The sequence below is a fragment of the Mesoplodon densirostris genome, chromosome X (genome assembly GCF_025265405.1).
Source record: "Mesoplodon densirostris isolate mMesDen1 chromosome X, mMesDen1 primary haplotype, whole genome shotgun sequence".
Taxonomy (NCBI): domain Eukaryota; kingdom Metazoa; phylum Chordata; class Mammalia; order Artiodactyla; family Ziphiidae; genus Mesoplodon; species Mesoplodon densirostris.
The window spans coordinates 116,213,252-116,225,540 of record NC_082681.1 but is presented as its reverse complement, the minus strand read 5'-3'; the positions used below and the strand labels follow the sequence as shown (position 1 = coordinate 116,225,540).

Genomic DNA, 12,289 nt, shown 5'->3' with positions numbered 1-12,289 from the left:
GGTAGGCTGTTGGGGATGAAATGTATTCACATAGAAGAGTCATTCTTGGGACTTCCCTGGTGGCGCAGTGGTTAAGAATCCACCTGCCAATTCAGGGGACATGGGTTCGAGCCCTGGTCAGGGAAGATCCCACATGCTTCGGAGCAACGAAGCCCATGCACCACAACTACTGAGCCTGCGCTCTGGAGCCTGCAAGACACAACTACTGAGCCCACGTGCCACAACTACTGAAGTGTGCACACCTAGAGCCCGTGCTCTGCAACAAGAGCAGCCACCACAACGAAAAGCCCACGCACCGCAATAAAGAGTAGCCCTCACTTGCTGCAACTAGAGAAAGCCCGCGCGCAGCAACGAAGACCGAACGCAACCAAAAAAAAAAAAAAATCATTCTTGCTCCTTCCTGATCTATACTTCTTTTTTTCCCTTTAAAATGTAACATTTATTGCCTTTATCTAATTACAAAAAATAATTCATCCTCAATGCCAAAGCTCCCAAAGAAAACAGAAAACAAAAATCTATAATTTCACCACCTAGAGATAACTTTGCTATATGTTTTCTAAAGACGCAATGATACGTGCTTCTTGAGGCTTATAATTACATCATGACCACTTTGTGAGAAAAAGTAATTGTAAGTTAAAACAGGAATGTTAAAGATAACCTATAGAGAATAGAATTTCACTAGTGCTACATTTCTATATTTTAAGAAATGCTTATAAATCAAACTGCCCTTAGAATTCTAAGAGGATCCATATTTTTAGAATTTATAAATACTGTCTTCTAAAGTTGTCATACCTTAGATATGTTTTTTTATTCTTTAAAGAGTTTTTTCTTAACCTTTACATATCTATCATTCATTCATTCATACATTGTATAATTGTTGAATATTTATTATGGAGATGCAGCATTTAAAGACTGTTAAGGTACATTCCTCCAGTGAGCTTATTTTCTGGGTTAGGGGAAAGAAAGAAATAAACCAATTAAGACATTTTCAGATTCTTTGGATTGGGTGATCAAGGAAAGTTACTGTGAAAAGGTGACATCAGAGTTGATACCCAAGAGATTAAAAGTATCCCAGCCTTGGGAAAATGAGAGGGTATGTTTCCCTACAACCTCTACAGAATGTGTTATGGAATGGTTTTGGTTTAATTTGGTTTGGTTGATTTGCTAGGTGAGAGATAGTGTAGATTTAATTTACTTTTCTTTCAGTTTGAGTGGAGTTAAACATCTTGTCATATATTTTAGGGCCATTGTAATATAATCTTTTGCTCATTTTTTTCACATCGAGTTTTTGGTCTCTTTTTCCCTCAATTTTCAAAAAACTTTATATAACAAGGGCTTATTTCTCATTCATACTACTTGTCTATCAAGGGTTGGAATTCAACTCCACATTGTTCTTAATTTCAAAGTGTACAATGTGATATTGTTAACTATGGGCATGGTGTTATACAGCAGATCTCTAGAAATTATTTATTTTATAGAGCTGAAACTTTATACCCTTTGAATAGAAACTCTCCATTTCCCCTCTCCACAGCCCCTGGCAACCACCATTCTACTCTCTGTTTTTATGAATTTGACTTTTTAAGCTTTCACATATAAGTGAGATCATATAGTATGTGTCTTTCTGTGTCTGGTTTATGTCACTTATCATAATGTCTTCCAGGATCAGCCATGTTGCTATAAATGGTAAAATTACTTTCTTTTTAAAGGCTGAGCAATATTCCATTGTATTATTCATATATATATCACATTTGCTTTAGCCATTCATCTGTCGACAGACACTTAAGTTGTTTCCGTGTCTTGGCTACTGTGAATAATGCTGCAATGGATATAAGAGTGCAGATATCTCTCCAAGATACTGATTTAATTCCCTTTGGATACATACTCAGAAGTGGGGATTTCCCTGGTGGTCCAGTGGTTAAGACTCCATGCTTCCACTGCAGGGAACTGAGATCCCACATGTCGTGTGGCGCGAATTTAAAAAAAAAGTGGGATTGCTGGATCATATGGTAGTTATAATTTTTTTTTAGTCACAAATAAGGTCTTTTATTTGTCACCAGTAAAAGTCTGATTTTTAAACAGATTCCTGGACTGGTGGCTCATATCCATCAGCTCATTCAACTTTAGGACCTGTCTCGTCCCCAGTAGCTTTTCCAGAGCTACTACCTTCACCATGTAGCTCCATGAGTTTTCCCAGTTCAAACTTGGGCTTCTTCAGCATTTTTACTTTTCTAACAAAGACATCATGGAGTGGATAAATAGACTGGCAGGCCTTTTCTATGTCTTTTCCAATGCTGTCTGGAATCAATTTATTGACCACCTCTTTCAAGTCATTTGTCTGCACCTCTCAGGTCATGATTTCCATCATCTTCTTGCACATCTGGCAGACCTGCTGGTGCCAGGCATAAGAGGTCTTCTGAATCTGATTGTTGCGCTTTTTAGTAAAACCCACACAGAATAGTCGAAGCAAATAACCATCGGTAATCTTGACATCAACGTGAGCTTCAGGCATGCTCTGCCATTTTTGGACCATGGAGCACATTTTGTCACGGGTAAGATCCATACCATGGAAATTAGTCAGGCAGTTTTTTCCCTGAACATCCTCAGTAATAAGCTTGAATTTTCTAAATGCAGCTTCATCATTCTGCAGATCAGCAGGACTCATTTCAAACACACGACCCTTGAGGCCATCAGATGCAATTTTGGTTCCTTGAGTTCTCGTGACTAGTGTTTTCCCAATATTTCTTATATTGAACATAGCTGGTGCTTTCACATCATACCAATCTTTCTTAGATAATGGGTCAACTACTTTCTTCTTGGCTCCCTTTTTACCGCCTTTTGTAAGGCACTTGTTCTTACTGCCCTGTAGTTACAATTTTAAGTTTTTGAGGAACCTCCATACTGTTTTCAATAGTGGCTGTATCAATTTACATCCTGACCAACAGTGTACAAGGGTTCTTTTTTCCTCCAAATCCTTGCCAACACTTGTTATCTTTTGTCTTTTTTGATAATAGCTATTTTAACAGGTGTGAAGTGACATACCATTGTGGTTTTGATTTGAATTTCCCTGATGATTAGTGATGGTAAGCATCTTTTCACAAACCTCTTGGATTTTTGTATGTCTTCTTTGGAGAAATATCTATTCAAGTATTTTACACATTTAAAAAATTGGATTATTTGATTTTTTTGCTATTGAGTTGTAGGAGCTCCTTATATATTTTGGATACTCACCTCTTATCAGATACATGGTTTGAAAATATTTTCTGCAATTCTGTAGGTTTCTTTTTCACTCAGTTGATTACTTACTTTTCTGTGCAGAAGGTTTCTTAGTTTGATGTAGTCTCACTTGTCTTTTTTGCTTTTCTTGCCTGTGCTTTTAGTGTTATATCCAAGAAATCATTGCCAAGGCCAACGTCATGAAGCTTTTCCCCTGTGTTTTCTTCTAGGAATTTAACAGTTTCAGGTCTTATGTTTGTCTTTAATCTATTTTGAGTCGATTTTTGTATATGTTGTAAGATAGGGTTGAATCTCATTCTTTTTTTTTTTTTTTTTTTTTTTTTTTTGCGGTACGCGGGCCTCTCACTGTTGTGGCCTCTCCTGTTGTGGAGCACAGGCTCCGGATGCTCAGGCTTAGTGGCCATGGCTCACGGGCCCAGCCACTCCGCGGCATGTGGGATCTTCCCGGACCGGGCCACGAACCCGGGTCCCCTGCATCGGCAGGCGGACTCTTAACCACTGCGCCACCAGGGAAGCCCGAATCTCATTCTTTTACATGTGGGTGTCCAGTTTCCCCCATGCCTTTTTTTTTTTTTTTTTTGGAAGAGATTGTCTTTTCTCCATTGTGTAGTCCTGGCACCTTTGTTGAAGATCACTTGACTGCATATATGTGGATTTATTTTTGGACTATATGTCTGTCTTTATGGCAGTGCCATACTGTTTTAATTACTATAATTTTATATGTTTTGAAGTCAGAAAGTGTGAAGTTTCCAGCTTTGTTCTTTTTTTTTTTTTTTTTGCGGTATGCGGGCCTCTCACTGTTGTGGCCTCCCCCGTTGCGGAGCACAGGCTCCGGACGCGCAGGCTCCGGATGCGCAGGCTCAGCGGCCACGGCTCACGGGCCCAGCCGCTCCACGGCATATGGGATCCTCCCAGACCGGGGCACGAACCCGTATCCCCTGCATCGGCAGGCGGACTCTCAACCACTTGCGCCACCAGGGAGGCCCTCCAGCTTTGTTCTTCTATCTCAATATTGTTTTGGCTATTGGGAGTCCTTTGTGGTTTCATCTGAATTTTAGGATTGTTTTTTCTGTCATTGGGATTTTGATAGAGATTATATTGAATCTCTAGATTGCTTTGGGTCATATAGGCATTTTAACAATATTAAGTCTCCTCATCCATGAACATGGGATGTCTTTCCATTTACTTGTGTCTTCTTTAATTTATTTCATCAATGTTTTGTAGTTTTCAGTGCACAAGTCTTTTTTTTTTAATCTTTATTGGAGTATAATTGCTTTACAATGGTGTGTTAGTTTCTGCTTTATAACAAAGTGAATCAGTTATACATATACATATGTTCCCATATCTCTTCCATCTTGCGTCTCCCTGCCTCCCAACCTCCCTCTCCCACCCCTCTATGTGGTCACAAAGCACCAAGGTGATCTCCCTGTGCTATGCGGCTGCTTCCCACTAGCTATCTACCTTATGTTTGGTAGTGTATATATGTCCATGCCTCTCTCTCGCTTTGTCACAGCTTACCCTTCCCCCTCCCCATATCCTCAAGTCCATTCTCAAGTAGGTCTGAGTGCACAAGTCTTTTAGTTAATTCCTAAGTATTTTATAATTTTGATGCTATTTTAAATGGGATTGTTTTCTTAATTTTCTTTTTGGATAGTTCACTGTTAGTGTATAGAAATGCAATTGATTTTTGTGTCTTGCAACTTGACTGAATTCATTTATTAGTTCAGTTTGTGTGTGTGTGTGTGTGTATGTGTGTAATTTTTAGGGTTTTCTACATATAAAATCTTGTCATCTGCAAACACATGTAATTTTACTTCTTCCTTTATGATTATAGTACTTCCAGTACTATTTGGAATAGAAGTAGAAAGAGTGAGCATCCTTGCCTTGTTCCAGATCTTAGAGGAAAAACTTTCAGTTTTTCACCATTAAGTATGATGTTAGCTGTGGGCTTTACATATATGGCATTTATTATGTTGAGGTAATTTCCTTCTATTTCTAGTTGAGAGTTTATATCATGAAAGAGTATTGAATTTTGTCAAATGGTTTCTTTGCATCTATTGATATGATCATGTGATTTTTATCCTTCATTCTATTAAGGTGATGTAGGTCTGTTCAGATTTTCTGTTTCTTCATAATTCAGTCATGAAAGAGGTTGTATTTTTCTATGAACTTGTCCATTTTTTCTAAGTTATCCAATTTGTTAGTGTATAATTTTTCCTAGTAGTCACTTATGATCTTTTAATTTCTGTGGCATTAGTTGTAATGTCTTCTCTTTTGTTTATGATTTTATTTATTTGAGTCTTCTTTTTTTCTTAATTAATTTAGCTATAGTTTTGTCAATTTTGGGGATCTTTTCGAAAACCAACTCAGTTTTGTTGATTTTTTTTCTGTTCTCTATTTTGTTTATTTGTACTCTTTATCATTTCTTTCCTTTTGATAACATTAGGTTTAATTTGTTTTTATTTTTCTGGTTCTTTGAGGTGTAAAGTTAGATTGTTTGAGATCTTTCTTTTATAATGTAAGCATTTTTCACTCTAAATGTCCCTCTTAGTACTGTTTTTGCTGCATCCTATAGGTTTTGGTATGTTGTATTTTTGTTTTTGTTTGCCTCAAGGTCTTTTCTAATTTCCCTTTTGATTTCTCCTTTGACTCACTGGTTGTTCAAGATTGTGCTGTTTAATTCCCACATGCTTGTGAATTTTTAAATTTTCCTTCTACTGTTGATGGCCAGTTTCGTTCCATTGTAGTCAGAAAAGAACTCGGTATGATTTCAGTATATCCTTGAATTTGTTAAAACTTGGTTTTTGACCTAACATGCTTTGTATCCTGGAGAGTGTTCTATGTGCACTTGTGAAGAGTATATATTCTGCTGTTGTTGGAATGAATGTTATGTATATGTCTGTTAGGTTCATTTCAAATTTAATGTTGCTGTATTTCTCTATTTCTTAATTGATCTTCTGTCTGGATGTTCTATTTTTTATTGAAAGTGGGGTCTTGAGCTTTCATATTGCTGTTTAACATCTTTTCATTTCAACTTGGAAGAACTCCCTTTAGCATTTCTTGTTAGGCGAGTCTAGTGGTAATGAACTCTCTCAGCTTTTATCTGTCTGGGAATGTCTTTATCTCTCCTTCATTTCTGAAGGATAGCTCTGCTGGATATAGTATTCTTGGCTGACAGGTTTTTTTTTTCCCCTTTCAGCAGTTTGTATATATCATTTGACTCTCTTCTGGCCTGCAGGGCTTCTGTTGAGAAGTTTTCTCATAGTCTTATGGGAGTTACATGTATGTGACAAGTCACTTTTGTCTTGCTACTTTTGAAATTCTCTCTTTGAGTTTTGACAATTTGATCGTAATTTGTCTCATTGTGGATTATCTGAGTTCCTCTTAGTTGTGGTCATTGGGCTTCTTGGATTTGGCTATCTATTTCCTTCCCCTGCTTTGGAAAGTGTTCAGCCATTATTTTTTTGAATTAGCTTTCTGGTCCTGTCTCTCTTCTCCCTCTGGGACTCTCATAATGTATATATTGGTTTATTTGATGGTGTCTCATAAGTCCCTTAAGCTGTCTTCACTCTTTTTCATTCTTTTTTCTTTTTACTTCTTTCACTGGATAATTTCTACTGGCCTATCTTTGAGATTGCTGATCCTTTATTTCTGCTTGATCTAGTCTGCTTTTGAACCCCTCTACTGAAATTTTCAGTTCAGTTATTGTATTCTTTAGCTTGAAAATTTCTGTTTGGTACTTTTCAATGTTTTCTATTTCTTTGATTCTCACTTTGTTCATGCCTTATTTTCCTGACTTCTTAGAGCATCTTTACGATGGTTGTTTTGAATTCTGTCTGATAAATCATATATCTCTGTTTCATTCGTGTTAGTTTCTAGAAATTTATCTTGTTCCTTTGTTTGGGAAATCATTTCCTGTTCCTTCATTTTCTTTGACTCTTTGTGTTGGTATTTGTACATTAGAGAAAACAGCCACCTCTCCCAGTCTTCATGGACTTGCCTTTATGGGAGGAGACCCTTACCAATCATCCCAGCTAGAGATTCTGGGGGCCTGTCAAACCTTTATGCTAGTCCAAACCACCATCTTCGATCTTAGTGATCCCCATGTGTTTAGAATATGTTGGGTCCCATCAGTGTTCCAAGACAGGTGAGGCAGAAGGCAGTCTGTTGGGCAGCCCCTGGAAAATTAGACCTTTGGATGTACTGTCCAGCTTTTTCCCTTTCCAGAGAGAAGCTGAAATCTTTTCTTTTTTTTTTTTTTCTGCTTCCTCTCTACTGAGCTGGGTAGAGGACCTATGACGACTGGTGGTATACTAGATCAAACTGCAGTGTTTGGTCTCACTGGACCCCAGGCATCTAGTGTATGCCAGGTCCTGTCAGTACTCTGCAACACATAGACAGAAACCAGCCCCTTAGGGAGCCCCTGAAAAAGTTGGATTATTGGAGGTGTGGTCTGACTCTTTCCCTCAACAGAGAGAAACTAGGAGCTGGGAGTTTCCTTTGATCATATGACCCTGGCCAAGGGTAGTGGTCATAGTTAAATGGTCTCTCATGTTTTCCTGCTGGCTTCATTGTGGCTGGTTTTGCACTTGCCTGGAATACAGGAGCCTCTCAGCCAGTTTCTGGATTTCTCACAAAGGGTGTTTGTTCATGTACTGTTGTTGAATCAGTATGTCTGTTGGTAGAGGGAAAGTCCAGGGCTTCCTATTCCACCATATTGCTGATGTTTCCCCTGAACATTCTCCCTCCAATTTTAAGAGTTCTTTATATATTAGCGATACCAGTTCCTGTCTGTGATTTGCATTACAAATCTGTTCTCCTAGTGTATCATTTGTTTTACTTTGCTTATGATGTTTTTTTGCCATGAAAATTTTAAATAAAATTTAGCAACTTTTTTTCTTTCATTGCACCTAGGTTTTTGAGTAATAGTTTGAAAGCCTTTCCCAACCCTCAGATTATAGAGGAATTCGTGCATATTTTTCTCTAATATTTGTTTCTTTTTTGTCTAATATTTTATCTAGTATTTCATTTTTAACTTTCAGATATCTGATTCATCTGGAGTTTATTTTTGTGTAAGGTATGAGGTATAGATCTAATTTTTATCTTTTTCCAAATGGCTGCCCAGTTGTTCCAGCACCATTTAATAAAAAGTTTGTTTTTGACCTAGTTAAATGAGGTACCATCTTCATCATGTACTATATTTCCATATATACTCAGGTCTATTTCTGCACTTTCTGTCCTATAAACTGGTCAGTCTATTCAAGCACTAGTATTACAATTACAGAGCCTTTATAGTCTGTTTTAATATCTGGTCGGCCTAGTCCTCCCTTACAGCTTTTCCATTTCAGAGTAAACACTACACTAATCCACAAGGATCCTCTTTCATTTTTTTGCAACTAGTGTGCACTTCGTCATTCTGAGAATGATTTTAGTTCAGTCTTAGGTCCTTTGTTGTCCTCTTCTCCTGCACAGTTTTTCTGGGTCATCCTAGCTTTTGCTAATGCTGGAGGAGGGAGCTTGGAAGATAGCTCTATAAGAAATTGGTATTTATATTTCTGCTTGCAGATAATTTGATTTTTTTTGGTATTTTTTATCTTCCAGTTATGATGAGAGTATGGAAATTTTGTGGTTTTTTATTTTCTTCTTGTTGATCTATATAGTTTTTTGGAGAATATGCCAAAAAAAAAATCTTGTTTAGGTAGTTACCATTCCCTCACTGTATTGCTATTTTTTTAAAACAGAAACTTCAGCTTACATCAGAAATACTATTATTCTCATAGAAAAGCTCCTTCCAATATTCTAAAGTGCTTTAACTTTTTTCTACCCTGGTCAGAGCAGTACCTGGTAGGAAGACAGAGGAGTAGAAAATGAGGATCTAAGACCAATACAAAAGCTACTACAGTTTCCCAGAAATGCATTAATTTGTCAAAATTGAGTAATAGTAGTTTTTCCTATAATAGTATTAGCATTTTATAGCAAGCCTTTTAATAATACCAATTTTTATATACTTTCAAAGAGCTTTGATGTCAATTGAATTATTTACTTATGATTTAGGTATTAGTTCTTATAGGCTTTCTGGCTATCACTTAGTATGAAGACAAAGTGTGTAATTCAGGCAATATTAATCTATTCTTAGAGGGTTGTTTGCAGCCCCTGTAAACATTGGCTAGAAATGATTTACCCTGCCTTATTACCACTGTGCCTTTCACATGTATTTTTAAATGAGAAAAGTAGTTGCTTGAACTATATAATGTCTGGGGGAAAGTGACTTAATATTACCAGTTGTTGTTGGGAGTTTGAAAATAATAGAAGATATTGGCATCCTAGTCCATTAAAGTTGTACTTCACTGTCATTGAAAACAGTATTTTGGGGGGATATTACTCTGATAACTTTGCTTACTGGAATATCATTTGAAAGGCTAATTGCCTTCCTAAAGGATTAGTGTGATAAGACTATATCCTTGATGTGATAAACTTGCAACTTTTTAAAAAACCTTATTAACCATTTTTTTCAGTAAAAGATGAAATACTTATTCAGTCAAGAGAGAAACCAGAGTATCATCTTAACTATTTTTAAGTTAATAGTTCAGTAGTGTTAAGTATATTCACATTGTTGTAAAAGAGATCTCAAGAACTTTTTCATCTTTCAAATCTGAAATTCTTTACCCATTAAAGGACAACTCCTTCTTTCCCCCTTCTCTCAGCCCCTGGTAACCACCACCCTACTTTATATTTTTATGAATTTCACTACTTTAGATACCTCACATAAGTAGAATTATACAGTATTTATCTTTCTGTGACTGGTTTATTTCATTTAGCATAATGTAAAAACTTCTAACTTTTTAATTTCCATTATTCTGGGAGATGGATTGAAAAAGATATTGCTGCAATTTATGTCAGAGAGTGTTCTGCCTATGTTTTTCTCTAGGAGTTTTTTTTTTTTTTTTTTTTTTTTTTTTGCGGTACGCGGGCCTCTCACTGTTGTGGCCTCTCTCGTTGAGGAGCACAGGCTCCGGACGCGTAGGGTCAGCGGCCATGGCTCATGGGCCTAGCCACTCCGCGACATGTGGGATCTTCCCGGACTGGGGCACGAACCCGTGTCCCCTGCATCGGCAGGCGGACTCTCAACCACTGCGCCACCAGGGAAGCCCTCTCTAGGAGTTTTATAGTGTCCGGTCTCACATTTAGGTCTTTAATCCATTTTGAGCTTATTTTTGTATATGGTGTTAAAGAGTGATCTAAGAACTTATAACTTTAAGAAAAGTTTATGTTGTCTAATCTTATAAACTATAGGGCAGAGTAGACAGCTATGCTACATTGATTAATAACGTGAGGGCAAGCCCATAAATTGTGTGGTAACAGTCTAATTCTGGTTAAGATTGGAATGACCAAAAGTTATTTCAAATTTACCAACTTTTGTATCTATTTCACAAAATAGAAATACCCCCTCATAGTTAATATTAAAAGCTAATGAATAAATGGAAGAGCTACATTCTAAAATTATTTGGGAGGAGAAGTAATGGAGAGTTATAAAAGGATATGAATCATGTTTTAATCAAAATATGTTAAAATAGTATTGTATATATACAACTATAGGATGAGAGATTATTTGCTTCTAGGAATTCTGACAGTTTGCAGATATTCTTGACTCAGATTCTTCTGATTTTCTATTTATGCATTAATCGTGGATTTTATGGGCCCACTAAGGTTATAGAAAAGTTACTTCTTTACAGAGCCGTATGAGATTGATTTGAATTCATTAATCCCTTTCCCAGATGTGTTTAAGTCAGTGAGGTCAGTTTAGTGTTGAGGGATTTACATGTAATATATATGCTTGTTCTAGAAGCCAGATATAAACTTTGAAATAGTTACATAACTTGGAGAATTAGAAATGTGAAATATATATATCTAAGATAAATGGATTTTGTGGTTTAACAAACTCTGTCATGAGGAAATTCAATACCTGAAATCTCTTTAAAATATCTGCTTAGTATCTTCCTCTTCAAAAGCTCCTCTCTCCTTTTACATTTAAAAGGAAGGGTGTAGGGACTTCTCTGGTGGCACAGTGGTTAAGAATCCGCCTGCCAATGCAGGGGACATGGGTTCGATCCCTGGTCCGGGAAGAACCCACATGCCATGGAGCAGCTGAGTCCGTGTGTGACAAGTACTGAAGCCCACGTGCCTAGAGCTCATGCTCCACAACAAGAGAAGCCACCGGAATGAGAAGCCCCCGCCCCCACTCGCCGCAAGTAGAGAAAGCCCACGCACAGCAACAAAGACCCAGCGCAACCAAAAAAAAAAAAGAAGGGTGTGGAGGAGGAGGAGAATAACAAGTTGGACAATGATTTTTTTCCTTGGCCTATTAGGGAAATACGTGATTTCTCAGACAAAGAATACATTATTTTTTTCAGATATCTAGGTATATCAGTCACTTTTAAGCTAAGTAAAAACTCTCAGTGATTACATATGATTGTATATATATATGTATATATGTAAGTGTGTGTATACACACACACACAGTAGCACGATTGCACAAAACGTTTCTCTTTTCCTATGTAATTATTAGGTGCTACTATTAGTTACATGTGAGTCGATATTCCCAATGAATGGTTTTAAGTAACCAATTTTATGAATATTGAGCATGCAATCAGTTAGTGCTTCATAATAGATAATTTAAGTATGTTAAGATGAAATTAAATTTGGGAATAATATTAAAGAGAAATAAGTGGGGACCACTTTAAAAGCATTAAAATAATAGCTTAATGTGTACAAGGAAATAAAAGAGAAGATTGATAATTTTAGTAGCAAACTAGAATCTTTAGAAAAGAACCAAATGGAAATACTAAAAATGAGAAATACAATAACTGATATTAATAATTCAGTAGATGAATTTTCTAGCAGATTAGATGCTATGAAATAGAGAATTGGTTAACAAGAACATAAGTCAGAAGAAAATATCCAAATTGAAACATGAAGAGATAAAGGAATAGAAAATGCATAAAGAGCATAAGAGATACAGATTCAGTGAAAATTTCTTACAATCCAGGATCCCTAT

The 12,289-nt window shown here is 36.7% G+C and overlaps 1 pseudogene; it reads right to left on the bottom strand.

Moving 5' to 3' along the window:
- Nucleotides 1–2,042: 2,042 nt before the first annotated feature.
- LOC132482127 (small ribosomal subunit protein eS1-like) lies at nucleotides 2,043–2,810 on the bottom strand (annotated as a pseudogene).
- Nucleotides 2,811–12,289: the final 9,479 nt, after the last annotated feature.